This window comes from Chiloscyllium punctatum, chromosome 50, assembly GCF_047496795.1.
Source record: "Chiloscyllium punctatum isolate Juve2018m chromosome 50, sChiPun1.3, whole genome shotgun sequence".
Lineage (NCBI taxonomy): Eukaryota > Metazoa > Chordata > Chondrichthyes > Orectolobiformes > Hemiscylliidae > Chiloscyllium > Chiloscyllium punctatum.
The window spans coordinates 9,805,586-9,823,705 of NC_092788.1; positions in this window are offsets into that span (position 1 = coordinate 9,805,586).

Consider the following 18,120-nt stretch of genomic DNA (forward strand, 5'->3'; position numbering starts at 1 on the left):
TCCATTTTTCCCAGCATTAGCATTCAGTTGGGTTAACACAGTTTAGATATAATGTAAACAGTACATTATTACTGCAGTACCCGCAAATGTGTATATCTCATTTCCCGTTTTATAACATGTCCAGCATTTGTATTGCAGCTTTCACTTTGATATATAAATCCCATCGATGTTTCCTTCTCCTTGCTGTTTTTGCACTCCACCGTACTAGATTCTGGAGAATCTGAGCGATGTGGGATTTGGGGAGATTAATGGTCGAGATCATCTCGCCACATCATTTATGATCTTCTTAAGCATCATTTCACATTTTCTCCAGATCTCCCGTTATGCTAGTGGAGTAGAGAAGGACAAGGATCGTTCATAAATGCTCTGTATTCCCCCAGAGAGCTGAGACTGCTCTAACCTGGGTGGGAACCTTACAGCAGGCTGATAAAGCATTGCTGCTGCTGTACAGGATCTTAGTGAGATCACATCTGGAGTAGTGTGTACAGATTTAGCCTCTTCAATGAAGAAAGGATGTTGTTATATTGGAAGCAGCTCAGAGATGGTTTCCTCAGCTGATTCCTGCAATGAAGATGCGAGCTTATAACGAAAGGATGATCAGGTTCATCCAGAAGCCATTGGAGTTTACAAAGATAAAGGATGATCTTATTTCAACATAGAGAATTACACAGATAGTGGGGGAATCCATTCCGTTCTCCAGCCTGTTACACAGGAACAACAGGAGGATATTCAGGCCTTCGAGCCTGTTACACCAGAATAGGACGACACTGTTCAGCCCCTCGAGCCCGATGTATATTTATAGGAGGAGACTAATCAGCCCCTCGAATCTATAACACTGGACCCAGAGTAGGCAATGCTGCACCAGTATCCTGTTACACAGCAACAGGATCAGTCCATTCAGCCAACTCAAGTCCGTAACATAGGAACTGGAAGTGGTCACACAGTGACTGGAGATTGTTACACTGGGATAACAGGAGGCCATTCAGACCCACCGAGTCTGTTGCAAGGGAAATGTGTTAGGATAAAAACTATCTGAGACTTTTTTCATGAGAAAGGAGGAGGTAATTCAGATACGTGTCTGTTGTGTGGGAACAAGAGAAGACCAATCTCTCCCTTCGTCCCATCTCTGGGATACATGAGGAGACCGTTCAGTATCTTCACCGATTATGGAGAAATATGAGAAGACCCATCAGCCCCTCAAAATGTTACACAGCAACGGGAAGATTCCATAATCCCCCCCCCCCCCCCCCCCCCTCTAACGCATCAACAGGAGGTGGTCATTCTGGCCTTGGAGATGACAACATGGAAACACCAGAAAGACTTCATCCCATCGATTTTGTACACCAGCAGGATGATGAGTCCAGTCAGCCACACATACAGCTTATGCAGCAATTGGAGCACATCTCTTAAAACTCTGCTCCTTCACTCTCTAAGTGACCCCATTGCTCTTCGTACACATGGAATGTTTTGAAGTGTTTGGTTCGTGATGGGGATGCTGTTTTCAAACATGTATTAAGGGGTCGGCCTTTATCCAAGATACATTCATTCATTTCTACATGGAGATCCGAAGACGATGGGAATGCTGTCTGCTTGTGAATGAAGGAACTCTGGCTGCTGTCAGGACAGAGGTATTCACCAACATAGTGTACTGTGCATGGACACACGGTAACATTAACAGAGAGAGAGCTCCTTCACTTCCTCTACCTCTCCCCATTGATATGGGTACTCTGCAGATGCCATGTACACCATCGGGAATCCCATTATACTGGATACACCCGGCAGCTCCCTGCTGTGGGGGAAACGAAGTATTTACCTCATCCACCATATATATCCTCCATCACCGAATGGTTACATTGATGGCAACATACTGGGAGATGATGGCGATGTCACCCAGTCCTGTTTGGAAAGTTGCAGAACATAGAAGCTGAATGAAACTGTGACCCGAACAGCCACTGGCAGCACCATCCTTTCCCCGGGGGGGGGGGGGGGGGAGCTGCAGGACGCGTTAAAGGACGTGACACTGCTCTGTGTCCAGCTCCTTGTTCAATCAGTGTCCCCTCACACTCTGCTCCTGGGTTAAGTGTAGCTTGCGAGGCTGTTAATGGAAAACTCGGGTGGGTCCAACAGATCCCTTTCCACACATACACTAACACTGTGTTTTCAGAGTTTCCCCACTCTGTTACCTTTGCTCCATTTGTAGCTCATGTTACTGACCCAGGTGCTGTAACTACAGTCCCCAGGCTCCACCCAAAGATGGGTCAGCAAATCCTCATGTCTCCGTGAATGTCTCAGGCAGCTCACAGCACAACCTCCAGCAAACCATCCCCAACCCCTCCACTACATTTTCAATAAGAGTCAGTCAGAAACTCCTCATCTATAAGTGTTGTGGACCAGACCAGATCCCTGCAAAATATTTTAAGAAGGTCGCTTAGACCCAAACCTTTCCTTATTTTAAAAATAGATGTGAAGTTTGCGTTCCAGATATGTTGTGACTGGTCAAACCACTCGACATTAAGCAAAATATAATCTATTCAAATGCTTTAGTTAAAATACAATTAAAGAAAAGAACATTTTGAAATAGCTTATATGTTTGAACACTTACACAAACAATAGATACCGTACCTTCTTGGTATACACTGCTTGGCACAAAGATATATTCAAATACAGATCCTTAAATGCAGTTTTCCGATCGAAGAGATATCAACATCAACAGAGATCTCAGAGAGAAAGGCAGCTGGGGATCATGTATTGAAACTTCCAACCCTTTCCGGGATCACCAACAGCTTCTGAATGCTGCAGCTAAAAGCAAAACGAGAAAACCTGGTCTGGGAGAGCTGGCCGCTGCCCTTCCATTGTTACCAATGTTTTAATAAAACCTGAAGGCTTTCTCAATTATTTACTTAAACTGTTTTTAGACAGCAGTTCCGCACCTCTGTCTTTATAACCTCTCTTCAAAAAAAATCCCAAGATAAAATAACCTTTTAATAGTGATAGTATGCTCACAACTCCACCTTTAATAAAATGATCCATCAATATACAAAAAGGGATTAATTTTAAACCTCCTAATCTTCCTCTATGAGTAGACTGGCGGGAATGGCGGATTACCCTACACTGAAAGACTGAAGTGACTGGGCTTGTATACCCTTGGGTTTAGAAGACTAAGAGGGGATTTGATTGAGACATATAAGATTATGAAAGGATTGGACACTCTGGCAGCAGGAAACATGTTTCTGCTGATGGGTGAGTGCTGAACCAGAGGACAGAGGGGTAGACCATTTAGGACAGGGATGAGGAGAAACGTCTTCATCCAGAGAGTGGTGGCTGTGTGGAATGCTCTGCCCCAGCAGGCAGTGGAGGCCCAGTCTCTGGATTCATTTAAGAAAGAGTTGGATAGAGCTCTCAAGGATTGTGGAATCAAGGGTTATGGAGATAAGGCAGGAAGAGGATACTGATTAGGAATGATCAGCCATGATCATATTGAGTGGTGGTGCAGGCTCGAAGGGCAGAATGGCCTACTCCTGCACCTATTGTCTATTGACTGCAATGCATATATATTACATTGAATCTGAGCATACAAATGTTCACAAGGAGATTCGATTTCAGTCATTTTACTCCTGCCACAGAAAGCCTTTGTCTTTCTTCACTCAAGTTTCCACAACGTGTCAAAACTTAAGTTTTCTAACCCTGTCACATGTATAATTTCATATTGAATGGCGGGAATAATAAGCTCAGTCGACACAGACTGGTATTTTTGTTCCTAAACTTCTCCAAAAACTTTAAGGGGTCACGATCAGTGAAAACGATTTGTCTCAGATGCGTTATTTGCAATTGAAATGCTGAAATGTTGTAATGCCAACACCAAGCTCAAGGCCTCCTTCCCCTTTGTGGAATAAATCTGTTGATGTTTCCATTAGACACTCCAACCACACGTTACATAATGGAGCACTTCACATCTCTCCAATAGTCCTTCTGAATGAAGTAGCTCCTCATGTCTCAGCACAAAAGAATTACATGTTTCTTTACCTCTTAATGCTGTAACCTCTTTACCTGCTACTCCTGGCCTATGCCAGTAAACCTTACTCTCACAGGGATATGTTCTAAGAAAATCTCACACATTCTTCTCAATCTCTCACAGAAACCAATCTTTGATTTCTGAACTCAATCATCATCATCAGCCATTTTAGCTTCTAACCTTCCCATTGTTACTCTCTGCTCTTCCACATGAGTTCTCATGACTGCAGGAAGTAAATTGTTGAACTTCTCCAAAATAAGAATCTCTCTGAGGGTCATAGGTTTGCTCTGTTTTAATACCCTTCCCCACCTTTCAAAATGTGTTTGATCCTTTCAAACACAACGTGCGTTTAACCAGGCATGCTATTTTAGATTCCTGAAACACTGTCTGTCAGCTTCTAGCACAAGCTCATATGCACTTCAAATGGCTTTCTTTACCTCCTCATACTCAGCAGATACCTCCTCTGATAGGGATGCAAATGCCTATCCGCTTTGTTTGAATCAACTAAATCCACATGTTCTCTGGCAACTGCATTTGTTTAGCCACTTTCTGAAATGATAGTAAAAAGGATCCCTCCACGATTCTCATCAAATTTAGATAATACCTGGATGTATTTAAACAGATCCCCATCAGACCTTTGGCTATATAGGGTTGCTCATCCTCAGTATCCTCCTTATCCAGCCGACTGTCCGCCTTCATCTCCACCTTCTATGTCAACTTTCCTCTCTAATTACTAACTTTTGAAGTTGAAACTCTCTGCTTTTCTTCTCTCTTTTTCTCTCTTTCGTCTTCATTTCCTTTTCTTTTATTTCTACTTTTCATCATCATTCAAACTGTTTCAATTCCTTCTCATGTTCAAGGTGCCTCATTTGAAATTGAATTCTAGCCATTTCCAAATACTCTGATGGCGTTTCCACCAAATGTAATTGCCGAGCTATAGCTGTAATTATCTCTCATTTTCACACAGACAAACACAATTCCAACTCCAGCTTGTCTGCCAATTCCTACAGCTTCCCTTCATTACCTTTTGTAAAACCCCTAACTTTACTTCTTCCACACCCAGAGAACGCTTATTGACTGAAATTATCTTTATACTCAACACACTGTTTAAACCAACCGAATTCAACATCCAGAACCAAAGACACTAACAACTACCATACGCGACCTTTGAACCCAATAGCCTCCCAGTGCATACTCTCCAGTGTTTGCATGAGCTTATTCTGGATTCTCTAGTTTCCTCTCACAATCCAAAAGTGTGCATGTCAGGTGAATTGGCCATGCTAAATTGTTTGTAGTTTTCAGGGATGTGTGGGTTAGGTGCCTTAGTCGGGGTAAATGTGTAATAACAGGGTAGAGGAATGGGTCTGGGTCGGTTACTCCTCGGAAGGTCGGTGTGAACTTGTTGGGTCGAATGGCCTGTTTACACACTGTAGGGATTGGAATTCTAAACCCAATATGGTAATATCGATTTAGAACCAGACAAGAGTCCCCAGTTTGTTATAGACCAAGCAGACTGACTCAAACTAGTTTAAGGAGGTAGGTTGGATGCGAACCTTTTCTTATTTTAAATGCAGATGTGAGTTGGGTGTTCCAGATGTGATGGTACTCGTCAAACCACTCACCATTAAGCAAAACACAATGTATTTAAACACTCTAATCAAAATCCATACACAATGAAAGGAATTTAGACTAACTTAGCTATTGGAAACCATAACAGAATAATGGATACAGTACCTTCTACAAATGAACTGTTCCAATATACTACAATCACCTAAACACACCCCTTGGCAAAAAGGAACATTCAAACATGCATTCTTGCATACAGTTCTCCAATCCAGGAAGAAAGAGCATCAAGTGAGCTTCCAGAGAGAATAGCAGCTAGGGATAATTTACTAAAACTTACACCTGTTCTGGGACCCCAAGCGCCTGGTAATTGTTCTTGCTACAATGAAAAGAAACCGAGAAAGCCTGGTCGATGCGAGCTGGCCATTGTTACTACTATTTATTAAAAACCCTAAAATCCCCGTAAGTTATTTACTTGAGCCGTTTTCAGTAAGAAGTTTGGCCTTTAAGACCTCTTACTAAAAATAAAGAGAAAATAACCTTTTATTTAAAAAGTGACAGCATTGTCAGGCAATTTAGATGCCTGGTCCTTTACTCAGTGGTCTTCCTCGTGTTACTGATTGCAAGGTCACCTGAGAGGGACAGCCACAGGTACACACCAAGTTACAAGGATGTGTCTCATAACTTCTGAAACACGCCTGTCCATGAACTATCACATGGGACACACCGGGAAGTGAACAACAGCCTGACACACGCCATTTCATTATTTCTCAGCTACACAATGCCAGCACTCGATACACTAGGGAGACAAAACCCAAGGCCAGGGAAAGATACAAAGGGACAGAGAGATTCACATTAAAGACAGAAACAGGCAGTTAATTAACTGAAAAGATGTTGTGGGAATATGGGGAAAAAGACAGGGCAGTGGGACTAACTGCAGAAGTGAGATCTTCGTGAGTAAAATTACAAGAATGAGAACATTGAATACAGGCATTGTCAGATCAGCTGGAATGGTTTGTTACATCAAATTCTGAATCTGCTTCACAGAACACCACAAACAAACATAAACTGGGACAAGATGACAGCCCAGCATGGAGAGCTGTGCACACCATGCTAGTGTGTTCCTTAGTGAACTGAACTATCTGGAGAGTATTGCAAACTTTAATAACATATGCTAACTATACTCGCATCAGATTCCTGCCTATAATGGGAAGGTTTGCTCTCTCTGTGTGTTCATCAGAGACTGAGAGAGTGTGCGCGATTGGCGTGGTTGAATGCGAAACTCATTGTTTGAGAAGGAACGCACATGGAGAAAACAATTTTAAATAAGAACAGCTGGCAGGCTTTTTGTTTATCAATAAAGAGAACGAGGGAAGTTTCATGGACAGATGAGGTAAAGTGTTTGACAATGTAAAAATAAAGGCATTGCCAGACAAAACAGCAATATACATCAGCGTGCACATGAATGACAGATGGATGGGAGTTTGGTGCGAGTTCGAATCGGATTTGCTTCGGCAGGTTTGAAGCCGGGAGCATCAGCAGCAGATTATTGACTTCATTAAGCCTGTACTTCATAGCTCAAGGTTCAAACAGCAGATGGAATAAACCAGTGAGATATATTCTGGAGTAGTGAGTATTTCAAGTTAAAAATGTCAGGGAATGGTGTCAAGAATCAGCTCATAGTCAAAGAGATGTCCCACAGTTGTGACTTGTCTGCTTCAGCTGCAGATATTGGCCAGGGATGGGATGGAAACAGTGGAAGGAAGTGGAGTTTGTAACCAGAGCAGTAGACGGTGACCTCTATGCTCTTAACAGCAAAGGCAATGATACAATGCATTGTGGTTCTCCCCTGAAACTGAATAGATCAACATAGAGATCCGTGAGTAACACTGCCAGAGCAGAGAGCGAGACAGTATTGAACACCTTCATTGATGCAGTTAGTAATGGTCTGTAGAATGAATATCTAGATTGAGAGATTGGATTGGATTGGAACAATAATAGTGGCAGGAAGTGTAGACGATATGAAATAACAATAATACAGTCATAACTGGTTTATAGAAAACAAAATCTGGATAGTGACACTCACCAGGAACACCAACGATAACCAGGAAGGGATAATAAAAGTACTGAATAATGAGAAGAGCGTAATAGATCCGCAATGATAATGACAACCAATCAAATGCAGAAAGATGCCAAACATTATCGGCTGGGCTCCTGTCTATTGTTGGAATATTCCTGTCTAATGTTCTCAGATTCTGATCCATTGTTGGAACATTCCAGTCTCATGTTCTCAGATTCTGATCTCTCCTCCACTTCTCTCTGGATCTGCTGTTCCCTGTCAGTGCTGTCGGTGATGCTCCGCTCATGTTATGGGTTGACACATTAAACGGAGCCCATTTATCATTAAAAGATGGAAACCCTCCACTGGGATAATTAGAATCCATGGAGATTGGTATTAATCGCAGTCACTGAACAATAGGCTCAGTTAACCAGTTCAATACATCACTTTTCATATACTGGATGCAATGGATGAGGGTTGCTGAGGGATGGACCATAAATCTTTCAATATTTTATATCTTTTTTTCCTTGTATATGAGAGTATTAACAGAACACTGCAGGGGTCTATGTATGTTCCATTCTGTTTATGAAAGGAGGCAGTTATAAAATAACAGATCGGCTGCATAAAAAAGTTGGTGGGGGGTGGTGTGGGTTAGTTTCTAGATACCTGAACACAAAGTACGGTACTTATTGACCAGTGTGCGGCCACTCCTGGTTTTAATGTCCTGTTGTCAAATCTTTTCATAACCTTGAGATAGAGCATTGAGACTGCTGCTCAGGAACAGGCCAAAGAAACTCTCTCCCAATGGGCCTCTTACAGAGGGAGAAGACCATTCAGCCCATATTAGCCTGTTGCTACTTGAAAAGGTGGAAAGCTGGAATATTGGCACATTTTGTCAACAGAATCATTCAGAACAAAGAGATGTGTTGCTGCAGCTGCATAAAGTGTAACTGAGAGGGCACCTGCAGTACATTGTGGTGTCTGTGTTTCTGTATCTGAGAAAGGATGGACCTCCATCAGATACAGTTTAACGGCTGCTCGTAATCCATGGGTTGCTGTGTCTCGGATCTGTTACACAAGGACAGGAGGAGGCCATGCAGCCTCTCGAGTGTGTTCAGAAGATCTGGAGGAGGCCATTAAGCCTCTTGAATCTATTACAGAGGGACAGAAGAAGCCTAGTCAGGCTTTCGAGCCCGTTATAGAGGGGCAGGAAGTGTTGATTTAACTTTCAAATCTGTTTCGCATAAATATTAGTTTTAAATTAGTTGTGGAATAGGAAATACCTGATGTAAACATTTAAGTTCTAACTTTGAACAAGGCCAATTTTGAAAATGTTAGGCGAGCCCTGTGAAAGGTTGATTGGAATACCCTATTCACAGGTAAAGGGATGGTTGGTAAATGCAAGGCCAACAAAACGTGGTTTCAGAGAGTCCAGAGCCAACGTGTTCCCATTAGTTAGAGGGGCAAGGCTGGTGAGTGCAGGGAGTGCTGGATGGCTAGATATATTGATGTTATGGTCAAGGTAAGGAAGGAGGCATATGTCAGGTAAACAGAGCTGAGATCAAGTGAATCCCGAGAGGTATATAAGGGCAATAAGTGCATAGTCAACGGGGAATTCGGGCCAGAAAAATATGGACATGAGATGGCTTTAGAAATAGGGTTAACGAGGCATTGAAGAAATCGTACAAATCCTTTAATGGTAAAAGATTAACTAGGGAGAGAACAGGGCCCCTTAAAGATCAGTAAGACTACCTATGTGTGGAACCACAGGAGATTGGAGGGATACGAAACAAAAATTTCTCCTCAGTATTTAATGAGGAGGAGGTTACAAGAGCGAGAGAATGAATAAATGTACAGTGAAACATTGAAAGGTGTCTATATTACAAGGAGGTGTTTGACATTTTAAAACACATAAAGGTGAACTGATCAGTTGTATCCCAAATGTTTGTGAGAAGCAAGGAAAGAAATTGGTCAGCATTTTGCTGATATATTTGTATCATTGATTTCCACAGGTGAGGTGTCAAAAGACTGGAGGGCTGCTAACATAGTGTCATTATTTAAGAAAGTAAGGAAAAAAAAACAGGTAACCATAGATCGCTGAGCCTGACGTCAATGGAGACTAAATTGTTGGAGGGGATTTTGTGGGAATGGATGTAAATGCATTTGAAAAGACAAGGACTGAAGAGGGCTTTGTACATTGGAGATCACGTCTCACTGACTCGGTGTAATCTTTTGAGGAAGTGATGAAGATGATTGATGAAGACAGGCCAGTGGATGTTGTCTTTATGGAATTCAGTAAGATTACCAATATGTTCTACATGGTAGACTGGTTAGCAAGGTTAGACTGGCTGGGATCCAGGGAGAACTCGCCATTTAGAACCGAAATTTTCTTGAATATTGGAGACAGGGCGTGACAATGGACATTTGTTCATTAAACGTGGAGACCTGTGACCAGTGGCGTGCCGCAAAGATCAATAGTGGGTCCACTGCCTTTTGTCACTGATACAAATCATTTACATTTGAGTATATGAAGTATGGTCAGTAAGTTTGTAGATATTTCCAAATTTGGTGGTGTGGTCGATAGTGAGGAATGATCTCTCAGACTATAATGGGACTTTGCTGAGGTGAACCGAGGAGTGGCAGATAGAGTATATTTTAGTTACATATGAGGTGTTGCATTTGGGCAAGACAAATCAAGGTAAGACTTACAGGTAGTGCCCTATCGAAAGCTGCCAGTGAAGGAGAACTCCATTGAAATTATCGAATCCCTATAGTGGGGAAACAGGCTTTTCGGCCCATCGAGGCCACACCGAACCTCTAAACAGTATCCCACTGGACAAACACCTGCCCTATCCCTCTGAGCCTGCATTTCCCAATTTAGCATGGCCAATCTATCCTTATCTGTATATGTTTATACAGTTGGAGTAAAACATAGCACCCGAAGGAAACTCACGCAGACACGGGGAGAATGTACAAACTCCACACAGCCAGTCATTCAAGGATGGAATTAAACCCAGGTCACTGCCCTGCGAGGCAGCAAAGCTAGCCTCGTGGTTCTCCGTTCCTTGAAAGTGCCGTCACAGGTAGACAGTGTAGTGAAGAAGGCATTTGGTGATCTTCCCTTTATTGGTGCGTGCTTTGAGTCAAAGCATTTGCATGACATGTTAAATCTGTACAGGACATTGGTTTTGCCACTTTTGTAATATTGCCTTTAATTCTGGTCTCTCTACTGTCGGAAAGATGTTGTCAAACTTGAAAGGGTGCAGAAGAGATTTAAAAGAATGTTGCAGGTGTTGGAGGGTTAGAGTTACAGGGAGAGTTTGAATAGGCTGGGACTATTTTCAAGTGTTGAGGCTGGGGGGGGGGGGGGATCCTTAAAGGGGTTTATAAAATCATGAGGGGCATAGATAAGGTAAACAGTCAATGTCTTCCCAGGATAGACGAGTCCAAAATTAGAAGACAAAGGTTTAAGGTGAGAGGAGAATGATTTAAAAAGGGACATGAGGGAGAACATTTTCACACAGAGACCGCTGTGTGTGTGGATGGAACAGACAAAAGAGGTGGTGGAGGCAGGTACAGTTACACAATTTAAAAGGCATTTGGATGGATATATTCATGGGAAGGGTTTAGAGGGAGATGGGCCAAGTGCTGGCAAGGGGGACGAGATTAATTTAGGATATTTGGCGTATGGATGACCAGACAGAATGATCTTTTTCCGTGCTGTACATCTCTGAGAGTCTATTGACCCTTCAGTGTATAACACGGGAACAGGAGGAGGCCATTCAGCATCTGATTTCTGCCAACCAGCTTGTTTGCTCAATCACGGAGAGTCAAATACAAAAATACATCATTCAGAATTTGATGGTGTTTTACAGAAACGGGGAAAGCCCTTTAGTCAACAAAAGCTGTAAAGAATGTGAAGAGGCCATTCAGTCCCTCACTTCCATTCCACAGGAGCAGCAGGTGAACACAGAGCTATTGGAGCCTGTTACTCAGGAGCAGGAGGAAGACATCTACTTTCACAAACTTGGGATCAGGAGGGAGCCATTCAACTGCTTGAAACTGGGGCACAGGGACAGGAAACAGTCACTCAACCGCTCGAGACTGGGACACAGGAACAGGAGCCATTTATTCAACTGCTCAAAACTGGGGCACAGGGAAATCTGTAGGCTAGTGAGGCCCGAGGATCCTGTTACGCACGAACAGGAGGAGGTGACTCAATCCCCACCAGTATGGAACACTGGGAGAGAAGGGGAGTTTGCTTGGAACAAACAGAAATATAAGATAAGTTGCATCAGTGGTCCACACAATCCTGCCCCACCATTCACTAAGACCACGGCTGATCTGATGGTGATTCCCTCATTCCATTTTACGGAGACTGTCCTCTCTGCAGCCTCTGCTCCATTTGTTGGTCATGTTGCAGACAGAGATGCTGTAACAACAGTTACCATGACTCATCCAGAGGGTCGGGTCTAACTGGATGAGTCAGGATTTGAAGGGTCCAATAACAATAATTAAAACAAAAATAAAGACATAGCCGGATGTTTAGTTCTCTCACATTCGCACTCTAACTCACATAACCATTACATGTTCAGGATGGACCACTGTGTAGATCCGGCTAGTGTCTGCTGAATGCAACCCAGCTATGTACAGAGTGAAACTCTGTGCAGTCCACACCAATGCTGGATCTATAATCCAATGCTAAATATACAGCGTGGGGGGGGGGGATGGGGTCTGTGCAGTCCGCACTAGTTCATTCATATATAAACCCAGATTGTTGCATTGTTCGGTAACACTGTGTTAGATCGCAGCTCAGTGGGGGAAACTTGCAACCAATGTTGGAACTGATAGGATGTGCAGCTCCCATCCATTTACAGCTCCATATCTCCAATATGCCTTGACAAGGGATGCTGCGAATGTGAAAGTCACTGCGAGGAAGAGATGTAAATGGAAACAATTTAAATATCAATAGTTCTGATTAAGGCACGTATCACTCTAATATTTAAAGATGAAATAACTGAGATAATATCCAATGAGATTTTGTAAATGATGCAAACAATAAGAGGGGTTGGTAACGTTATAGTGGTTGCACTATAAGCCTTCAAATAATCAATGGGAATTAGAGGAACAAATATGCAGGAAGACTGGTGAGACTTGCAGGAGCAATAGGGTTGTCATAGTAGGTGATTTTAATTATCCTAACATAGACTGGGACTTCCAGAGGGTTAAGAACTTAGATGGAATATAATTTGTTAAGTGTGTTCAGGAAAGCTTCAACAAGCCGCATGTAGAGGGTCCTATTGGGGAAGGGACAAACTCGACCTACTGTTGGGAAAGTAGGTGACGGCGGTAAAGTGGGGGAGCATTTTGGGAAAAGTGACCAGAGATGTACTAATGTTAAAATAGGTATGGTAGGGACAAAATTGGTCCACAGATTCAAGTTCTAAATTGGGGCAAGGCGAATTTTGTTGAAATTTGACAGGGGATTGCAGGGCTTGATTGGAGTAGTGTGTTTCCAGGTAAAAGGATCCAGGGCAAGTGGGAGGGCTTCAAAAGTGAGATAGCACGAGTTCAAGGTCTGCATGTTTCTGTGAGGGTGAAGGGAAAGTGAGGCTGGAAGAGAGAACCCTGGATGACAAGAGATATTGAGGCTTTGACCAGAAAGAAAGGAGGCGTCGCTCAGGTACAGGCAGCTGGTTCCAAGGGAATCTCTGGAGGTACACAGGGGTTACAGGAGTTTACTGAAGAAGGAAATCAGCAGGGCTAAAGTGTGGTATGAGTTAGCCTTGGCTGAGCAGATTAAGATGAATCCAAATTCAGTATAGTAAATAAAAAGAACAACTAGAGAGAGATAGGACGCCTTACAATCCAAAATAGGCACGCATGTGTAAAACCTCAAGAGATGGGTGAGGTCTTCAATTTCCCCTCTGTGTTTATCATGAAGAAAGACATGAAGAAAGACATGAAGATCTGTGACCTTTGGGAGGTGAGTTGTGATATCTTGGTACAGTCCATATCACAGTAGAGGTGCTGTTGGACATATTAGAATGCACAAAGTCAGATAAATCTCTTGGTCCTGACCAGATATATCTAAGAGCACTCCACAAGGCGAGAGAAGGTAGTTCAGGGGCAAGCTCTCGGAAGACAGGGCAGTAGCAAATGTAGTGCCCTTATTCAGAAAGGCTGCAAAGAAAAACCTGGGAAATATAGACCAGTAAGCTTCAAATCTGTTTCGGAAACCACTTGAGAAGGTTCGGAGATATCAGATATAGATGCATTTGGGAAGACAGAGTTTGACTTGGAGCAGTCAGCATAGCTTTGTGCGTGGCAGATCATGCCTTACAAATTTTGATCAAGATTTTTGAGGAAGTGACTTGGAAGGTTGACGAGGAAAGATGGTGGATATAGTCTATATGGATTTCAGTAAGGCCTTTGATAAGGTTCCACATGGTAGGCCGCTATAGAAGGTTAGATCGCATGGACTCCAATGTAAACTGGCAAATTGGCGACACAATTGCTTAATGTTCTGAAACAAACGGCTATGGTGGAGGCATGCTTGTCACACTGGAGGCCTGTAACTAGTGGAGTGCCTTAGTGGTCGGTCCTGGGCCCATTGCTGTTTGTTATCTACATCAATGATTTGGACAAGAGTGCACAACGCAACGTTAGTAGGTTTGCAGATGACACTATATTAGGAGGCATCATTTACAGTGAGGAACGTTATCAGAAATTGCAGCAGTACCTTGATCATCTGGGGAAGTGGACTGAGAAATAGCAAATGGAGTTTAATTTAGATAAGTGTGGCGTCTTGCATTTTGGAAAGTCAAATCCAGGTAGGAGTTTAATGACGAATGATAGTGCCTTAAGACGTGTCGTGGAACAAAAGGACGTTGGAGATCAGGTACACGGTTGTCTGAAATTTGAGTCACAGATACACAGGACAGTGAAGAAGGCTATTGGCACATTGGCCTTCATCAACGCATTGAGTATAGAAGTTGGGACGTTATGCTGCAATTGTACAGGATGTTGGTAATGCGGCAGTTGGAGTATTGTGTTTAGTTTTGTTCATCTTCCTCTAGAAAGGATATTATTGAACTAGAAAGTATGCAGAACAAATTTCCAAAGATGTTTCCTGGGCGAAAAGCTCTAAGTTATAGGCAGAGGTTGGACAGGTTAGAACTTATTTCTTTACAGCGTAGGAAACCGAGGGGGTTCTTATAGAAGTGTAGCCCTTATAAAATCATGAGAGGCGTACATGGGGTGAATACTTCAAACTTTTTTCTCAAGTTTGGTGAATCGATGAAGAGAGGACATCCATTAATGTTTGGAAAGGATAAAAAATATAAAAAGGAAACTGAGGGGCAACTTTTTTACATAGAGTGTGGTACACATATGGACTGAGCTGTCAGTGGAAGTGATTGAGGTGGGTACAATAACAACATTGAAAAGGCAATTGGACAAATACACAGATAGGAAAGGATTAGAGGGATACAGAACAAGGGCAAGGAAATGGGGTGAGTCTGGATGTACATTTTGGTTGCCATGGACCAGCTAGGCCAAATGGCCAGTCATACTAGCAGTCTCGTGCAATATGACGGTAAATGTGTGTGTTTTGGGGTGGATTTAGGATGCGGGGGGGTGGAGAGACTGAGATAAAATGTCATGGAAGGATATGTTCACAGGTTTCAGAATGAAGACATTTCGATAGTATCATGCAACACGGGTCAGTATTTCGAAGAATTATGAGTGAAAGGGATATTGCTGTGAGTTCAGGCGATGGAGAGTTTTGGATGAGCATTTGTTCTGCAGCTTTGTAACTAGGAGTGAGGACAGCAGAGTCTTCGCCTCACTGGGCTGAATCTAACAAAAAACTGTCGCAGTGACATTTTAATTAAGTGTGACAGAGGGGTTGTCTGCACAAGGCTGAGCTAGTTTCCTGGTGCTATCTTACCAAACTCACCTCATTAACTACCCACCCCACTCCATAGTGTCCCTCTCATACAATGCCAGCCAGATTCTACAACCCATCAAGACTGAAGGTACTCACCATTGCCGGGATGCCCCGGATATTCTGTGACCCCTGTCACTTGTGCCATCTTTAAAAAGCCAATGGGTACATGGTTGTGCTTTCTCAGTTCAGAACTGCCCTGCACAGTTTGCCCCGAGCATAGCAGCTAAGGGGAAATTACACCACGGTTTGTCAACAGGGGCACGGAGGTCCTGGTGGATGGGCTAGTACAGAGGGGGAGCATTCTCTTCTCAGAGGGATCACACCACCAGACCCACCGAGCATGGTCTGAGCTCCTCATCCAGGTCAGTGCAGTGTGCGGTTTGAAGAAATGTCCAGCAAAACAGGACAAGCATCAATAATCTTCCCCACTCTGTCAGGATAAGGGTCACCATATTTTCTCTGCTCCCTCACACTCAGTGTGTACTTGTTATAGCACCGACCCCCGAACAAGGCTCATGCTCCACACTCTCACTGCCGCATGCAGCACCTTCTCTCTCTTTCTCTCTTGCCTTTCTAATGCCCCCCCCCCCACCACCCCCCCCCCCCCACACACACACACAGAGTTATAAAATATTCTGGAGAATGCCAATTATGGAATGTTCCAGATAATGTTCCAACTTATTCCCACTTACAGAAAAACGGCTGTGCCCCAGTGTGTAACACGTAAAATGATGGAGTAGAGATGTGTGTTTTTCAAATCACACACAATTAAAATCCATCATGATGCCATTCAGTACTTCAAATATGCTCCAACATTCAATACGTTCGGGGGCGATCCGATGGCTTTCTCAGCTCCATGTTACAGGAACTTTCAGTCATTCAACCCCCAGGTTCCTGATACCGAGCAGACGATTCTCAGACACTTCATACCCTGGGATTCATCTCGCATGTGTTCAGAAGGCATTTCCCATGGGGACGGATTCTCCTTACAATATATTTCATCTGATTTATAAATTCATGCAACAGTCAGTATGCTTTCCACAGCCCAATCAAAAACATGCACTTATTTTATGGTTATCGATATCAAACCACAATTAGTCATTCTGGTTATTTCACTTGTCTCACCTTATTGTATTCAGCCAAAGGCAGCTTCCAAAAACTTGTCTCAATGTAAAATACAATTTCTAGCAGAGAACGTTTTTATCCTCAGCCGTTATCATGACGATTATCTCAAATATACCTTTTACCTTGTCATGAATGTTTCTCTTGCCCTTTGTCTGTGACTGATTCTGTGTGTAATGGTTACACAGTCTCCTACTCAGTTGGCTGGATGGTTGGTTTGTGATGCAGAGGGAGGACACCAGCCCAGGTTCAATTCCCCACACTGACAGAGGTTACCATGAAGGGGATGCTCTCTCAACCTCACGCTGTCACTGGGGTTTGGTGACCCGCAGGGTAAACCACCATGAGTACGCTCTCTAATGAGAGTCCTTTGGGACTCTATTCTAACAATTCTGGCATTTTAATTTCTTAACAAACATTTTTATTGAAAATTAGGTTTTTATTATTATATTAAACCAAGAACAAAACAACTCAAATAACTGAACAAACTTACACCCAATTGCATGTACATACAAAACAAGTTAAAGTCTCTAATTGGACAAAAGAAAAACAAAAAATAAACAATAAACAATAAATAAATAATATGGCTCAGCATTACAAAATGATTGTTCTCGTTCTTCGAGAGCATTACACATTCATATGTTCATTATTCTTCATACTCGATTCATTAGACAATATCGTCATGGCTATGTAAAACCCTTTTTAGATTGACAGATAAGCCTGTATCGGGGTAATCCAAAAAGGGTTGCCATATCTTATATAATTCTCTGCTTTTTGGTGCACCATACTCGTGAGAAAGTCCAAAAGGATATTCTCCATGATAAGCTTATAAGGACCCAACAGACCCGGGGGGTTTTCAGACATCCAGCATAACAGAATATTTTTCCTCGCACAGGAAGTATGGGGGAGATACTAAACGAGTATTTTGCATCAGTATTTATTGTGGAAGACATAAAATGTAGGGAAATAGATGGTGACACCTTGCAAAATGTCCATATTACAGAGGAGGAAGTGCTGGATATATTAAAATGGGTAAAGGTGGATAAATACCCAAGGATGTCTTGAAACGGGTCCCCAGGACCTGATCAGGTATACCCTAGAACTCTATGGGAAGCTAGAGAAGTAATTGCTGGGCCTCTTGCTGAGATATTTGTAATATGGAAAGTCACAGGTGAGGTGCCAGAAGACTGGAGGTTGGATAACGTGGTGCCACAGTTTAACAAGGGTGGTAAGGACAAGCCAGGGGACAGTAGACCAGTGAGTCTGACGTTGGTGGTGGGCAAGTTGTTGGAAGGAATCCTGAGGGACAGGATGTGCATGTATTTAGAAAGGCAAGGACTGATTAGGGATAGTCAACATGGCTTTGTGCCTGAGAAATCATGTCTCACAAACTTGCTTGAGTTTTTTGAGGAA